At 29.6% G+C, this 6372-nt stretch overlaps 1 long non-coding RNA gene across 1 annotated transcript; it reads right to left on the reverse strand.

Moving 5' to 3' along the window:
* Positions 1-2697: 2697 nt before the first annotated feature.
* On the reverse strand, positions 2698-5583 carry LOC142626772 (uncharacterized). The gene is made up of 2 exons (XR_012842658.1): positions 5332-5583; positions 2698-3027 (listed from the first exon to the last, which is right to left on the reverse strand). It is a non-coding gene; the product is annotated as an uncharacterized LOC142626772 (long non-coding RNA).
* Positions 5584-6372: the final 789 nt, after the last annotated feature.

The raw sequence follows: 6372 nt of genomic DNA on the forward strand, positions 1-6372 counted from the left end.
ATTAATTAGTGTCAATGACAAATTTTACTTTAGCCTAAAAAATTGGCAGTTACTTTGGAAAATTGCAATAGATTTTTATAATAACTTATTTTAAAATATAATTAAAAATAAATACATTGCATTAACAAAAATAAATAATTATGTTAAGAATTAAAAAAATAAGGGTCCGTTTGGGAATAACTTATTTAGTTGAAATTGAAATTTTTTTGTAGAAAGTACTGTAGATAAATGTAAAAGTTAATTGAAATAGTACAGTAAAACCTATAATCGGAATAATACCAAAAAGTATAGTGAAATCCATAAATAGTAATAAAAATAAGCTAAATAATAAAATAAGCTGACTTTAAACTCTAATCCCAAACGCAGCCTAAGTATATAAATTATTCACCAACCTATTTTTATTTCCTTTAATAACTAACATGGAAATCATTATTAATTTGCATATTCTCTCGAATAATAATTTTACAAGTTACCACCGCGCACCCTTTGTGTGGTGTTCACTCTATAAGTATAAGTGCTTGTGGGGTGTGGGGGATAAGGGTTAGGGTTTAGGTCTTCAAGAGGGAGTTTCACACATATATACATTTAGATTAAGTTAGAGTAAAAATAATATCTTGTATAAGAATAATAATAATAATAATCTTACAAGTTTCTTTTAAGAGCTGACAAAATAAAAATAATGAATCCCAATATTATTAAACTTAGGTACGAAAGTTTAATATATATCTATTAATACTGTTTGTTACATGCTCAAAAAAAAAACTTTATTTTTAAATATGTCAATCCGTATGTAGGGTATTACAAGTTAGTAAAACTAAAAGATGGTAAAACATAATTATTATTACATTATAACTAGATGATATCCCATGCGATGCGCGGACTATTTTATAATTTTATTTGAAATAATTTTTATGTATATTAAAATCTACATATAATACTTTTTTTTTTTGGTATAATATTTATGTTTGCCCACAATATTGTTAATTTTGAAACTTAATTTTCTTAATTCATTATTTCTTAAAAAAAATTGTATAACACTGTAAGATTATAATATATTATAATATTTACCTTTAAAAATAGATTTTACTTTTCAAACTAATTAAATGATTTTGAAATCTACAAATAAGAATTTAAAGTATATAATACTTTTATATCTTAAAATTACATAAATTTTAGCAATCTATCAAACACTTTCTCAACCACTCTATTCTCACAACTAAATATAGAGACCTTGATCACAAACGCCCATTAATTATCTCAATGAAATTAAGGAAATCATTTGTAAATATCAACATAAAGATAACGTGATTAAACAAAGAGAAATTTGCTAAAAATACATTCATTTATCAAAATTCAATTGTTTTTAGTTGGGCTTTCGTATCCTTTAAAAAAAAGCGAAAAACACTTTTAAATCACCATTGATTTTTGTTTCTATCACTATGGCTCATACTGCACAAAATAGCAGTAAAATAAACTTACAAAGAAACCTAGAAATTATGAATTCTAACACAATTAAAAAAAAAAAAAATAGCTAACTTCATAAATAATCAATTAGAATGTTTCTTTTTCTTTTTCGTTAGTTCTAAAAAAATACATTTATAACTTTCCTAAACCAAAATCTCAAACGCCCAAAGACTCCAAGCAAATCATAATCTTCACAAAATCTACAATATTTGACTTCAACATCAAAACTATAAGCTACCATCATTGAATAAAAAACATAAGCCCCCTTCCTTGGTCATAGCCTACTCATACGAGTTACGATCAAATGATACTACAACGTTGGAGTTATGCAGGTTTCATTGAAAAGTTGAAAGTAAATAACATTGTTTTTTGTCTAAGCGTATTTGAGATGGGATAGTATGAAAGACTATGAACATGTGTATAGAAAAGAGTAGAAGTGAAAAGGGTGAATGGAAATGCAAAGATTTTTTTGTGTGTGTGAGAGATGAAAAGTCTTGAAACATTAAACCAAATAAAACAAATAGTAGTTTTAAAACATTGAATAATAATGTAACAAAAATAGTCTTGAAACATTCAACCAAAGGAAATAAAGAGTCTCTACTTTTAAATTTGTTCTTATCTCTAATGTGGTTTAAGGGTATTTCAATTCTCTTCATAGAGTGCGCCACATGGTAGAACCTCATGCTCTCTCGCTTAGGTCTCTGCTTTTATATATATATTGACTAGACGCAAACCCGCGCAATGTGCGGGGAAAAAAATTATCTACTATAGTGAAAAATACTATTTCTCTTTTAAGAACTCAAATGATAAAGCTAAAAACTGTTCATTCCTAACTAATAGTTACAAAGAAAATCTTTCACAATAAGCATACATTAGACACTCTACCTCTCTCAAATAACAATAGCATTTAGGTTATTATGAGAGCACAAAAATTTTGGACAGGGTACTAATCAGACTACACAATATTATGGCAAATTCAAAGGCTGACATTCATTACTAGAAAATCGTGTTTTACTTTTAACTACCAAAAAAAAAAAGTTTTTGTAAAGAGAGAAGAAATTTAATATCTTTAATTTTCTGCCCTCTATATTAATGTTCACTTCAACTTCTAAAAGGATCACTCCAATAGAAACAATCTTAGTATCTTACTAATTGCCATCTCTTGTCTAGTCAGTTACATGTTTTGGTTCTTGTTTTGAATTTGAAAGCTATTTTAGACATTTACATCTAACATTGTCATCTAATAATTATAGTTCTATCCCTTTGAAGTATGTAAAAAGAATGTGAGCTTGTCATTTTTTTCTAATACAATGCTTTTCTGGGTACATTCAATAATATCTACTAATCAGAAGATTGTAATAGCTTACAACCCAAAAGTACTTAACCACACCTCCATTATATGGCTAGGCTAAAAATAATTATGATTTGGATAATGTCTCCATGATCAGTCTAGGATGAAAAGACAACACCATCACATTAAGGATGTGGGATTTCCAATGCCTCACCTTCAATTTGGTTTTTGTAGTGGGGCAATGGAAGCAAATCAATAGCTTAGCACAATCCCTGCAACAAAGAAATCCAACTCAAATTATAACTTTCTTTTTTGGTAGAACAGATTGTATATAATAGATATAAACTATACAGTTGTTACCTCTACGTTACCAATTATAGAAATACAAAGAGCAGTACAACCCCAACAACGATTATGATTTTAATCAACAATATTGTACACTAACGCATCAAGCATAAACTGTCAATATGATTGGTTAGTATTAGGAAAAGAAGAAAACCTATAAACTAAACATTTCCTAGCTTTGTTTGATGTATGATACATTAAATTAAGGTAGCAAACTTAATAGGTAAACTTGAACTTTTATAAAGGATCTTATATTTAATTGACTTGGGAGGAAAGAATAGTCCCCAAAAAATTACTTGTTTACTCAAAAGTAACAGAGTACTCCAAGCCACAAAGATAGCAATACCACCCAAACACTAAAGGCAAGTGCTAAACATAAATAAATTGAAGACAAACTTATTTTTCATGAGGATGAGATGCAAAATGCACTAAGAATTGGAAACATAAATCTACAAAAATAAAAAATAGAAAGTATCAAAGATGACAAAAGATTACCAACCCAATGTGACACATTTCTTTGAAGATTGGAACTTCTCTGGGTGGGGTTGATTAGGGAATTGAAAAGGTAATTTCGAAATATATAGTAGATTGATACCTCAATGCATAAGACACTTTCTAGAATTTGTGTTGTCCTTAAAATATGCATGTTGGCATAGAATGAAGAAGACCAAACTCAAATAAATCACATATAAGACAAAGAGAATCATTATTGAAAATTTAGAATATCAATCATTTGAGAATTTTTTGAATCTAGTTAATCATCATTTCTTCATCTGCCAAATCATTTTGGGAGCCTCAGGCCTCATAAATGGTGTGGGGTCTAATACACCAAGAGAGGAAACTACAATGATGCAAGCTTGCTTTGAATAAAAAATGCATATGAAGTTAATCATTTTTCGAATCCAGTTAATCATCATTTCTTCGCCTGCCAAATCATTTTGGGAGCCTTAGGCCTCATAATGGTGTGGGCTCTAATACACCAAGAGAGGAAACTACAATGATGCAAGCTTGCTTTGAATAAAAAATGCATATGAAGTTAATAGTTCAATTTTGAAAGGGATTAAAAAAGGCAAACTTTCAAACGTGCATTGTGTCGTTTTCCCTCCGAACACCATATGTTCTCATCATTCACGGTCCTAATCCTAGATTTGAAATACCTTTCAAGAAATCTCAAAAACCATTTAGTCCACAAAAAGGGAGGTCAAGGCTACTCATGAATCTGGATCGCTAACCCTAAAGTGAACCACCAATGTTGTAGATAATTAACAAAAAATGCAACTTTGATATGTAGATTATTACTAAAATATTGATACCCTCTAAGGTATATTTACGTTTACATTTAAATTTATTTTATATGCTCATTATGCATCTTTCATTATCTTAAAGAAAATACAAAATCATTTTTAAAATTTAATGAGGTAAACCCCACATTGAATTTACAATTTATTTTTTGCATTGGAGCATAAACTTGCTCGATATAATTCAATGAAAATCAAAATACCTTTTATTAAGCATTGCTGCCACAAAACATAGATAAAAATTATGTGATATTATGCACCAGTCATATTTTTCAATAGACAAAAATATCTAATCTCTGAATATATTACAATCTTATCTAACGTTATCTCAAAATCTAAATATCAGTCCAATGGTACTGCAACATGGTGAAAAAAAAAAAAAACCAACACCCAGAGTCATACAGTCCCAACAAAGAAATTTCAAATTCTACAGTTAATTCAAACTCCTAATTTGTTTTGCATCTAGTAATGGTGAATTACTTGTTCATCAAACTGTATTGTAATGTCAGTTTTACCTACGCCCATTTGTCACCAAGCCACCTCATGGGGTCATCTAAATATCCAGTCTACCATTGGTTTTGAAATATCAACGAAGATTAAATTGATAAGTTTAGTTGCATAATCCAATTTGGGTGGTGGGAGAACAGGGAATATATACTTCGGCAAGATGCTTAAGAATTAGGAAAAAATCTACCAACCCATCTTAAAATAAAACTGCAGCATATAATCAAACTAAATCTGTTGAGTTTTAAATATATACTCATTCAGCTATTTTATCAAACAATTGGCATGCATCTAACAAAAGCAAAATTTTAAAAATAGAGGAAGATGTAAAGAGAGAGAAGTAGGTAGTTTTCTAGAAAATGACTCAAGGGCAAGAGAAAAAAGAAAAGAAATTAATGAATAAGAAGTAGAGAAGAAAATAAAAGATACCTTGAGCTTTGGGAAGGTAGGAAGTAGTGAAACCCGGTTGCGTGGAGCAGATTGCCATTGATGGTGGAATGAAGGTAATGGGGAGCTATATACATCCTAGAAACAAACGTTACACCGGTTCACTATCTGTGTTGTAACTTATAACGGTAAGGTAGGAAACGGACCGCTTAGGTTGAAAAAGAGAGAGGGAGAGATAGTAGTTTGACGTGGCACAAGAGGCCAGCCAACTGAATGGTTGAGGCTCAAATGAATATTACCAAGTGCATTAACGGTTTTGTCCAATTTATCAATATTTAATTATATTTTGAAAAAGAGAGAAAATATAAAGAAATGGAAGTGAGGAAAATATATAATACGTGATTGCTGATGTGGCTCAATTAGAATGTAATAATAATAAATGCTATACTTCAGTTTTTATATATATATATATATATATATATTTATAGATGATGGAATTAAATTAATAAGAAGTGGGATTTATGGTGGAAATAGTGGTGGGAATTAAATTAATAAGAAGTGGCCTTTATGGTAGAGGTAAATGTGAGATTTATTTTATATTTGTTAGTATTTTAAAATTGAAAAAAAAACTAATTTTAAATTGTTGAACAATTACAAAAAATATGGTGGAAATGCTATGGCTGCTGACGTGGCTCAACATAAGCGTAGCAACATTAAATGCTAAGCTTCAGTTATTATTGATTTATCTTCTTGATAGCTCCCATAGTCCCATTCAAAATAATATGCAGTTGCTTGCAAGAAATTCAAAATTGGTAAATAAAGCGTGTTACAGAAGCCGTCATGATCATGATCTCATGTGAACCACATAATCATGAAATAGAAGATGAAAGAGTTATTCAGCAGAAAGAGACAATGGCAGAGTTTTCAGAGGAAACTATTGAAATCACTTATCTCTGAAATGTATACTTTAACTTCTTTCTGACTCCGAAGTTCTTAGCACGGCAAACTTATGATTGTTGATATTAATTAACCGTCTCTCTTATGATATTAATGCTCTTGCCATGTTCATTCCAAATGATTGTG

This window comes from Castanea sativa, chromosome 3 (genome assembly GCF_040712315.1).
Source record: "Castanea sativa cultivar Marrone di Chiusa Pesio chromosome 3, ASM4071231v1".
Lineage (NCBI taxonomy): Eukaryota > Viridiplantae > Streptophyta > Magnoliopsida > Fagales > Fagaceae > Castanea > Castanea sativa.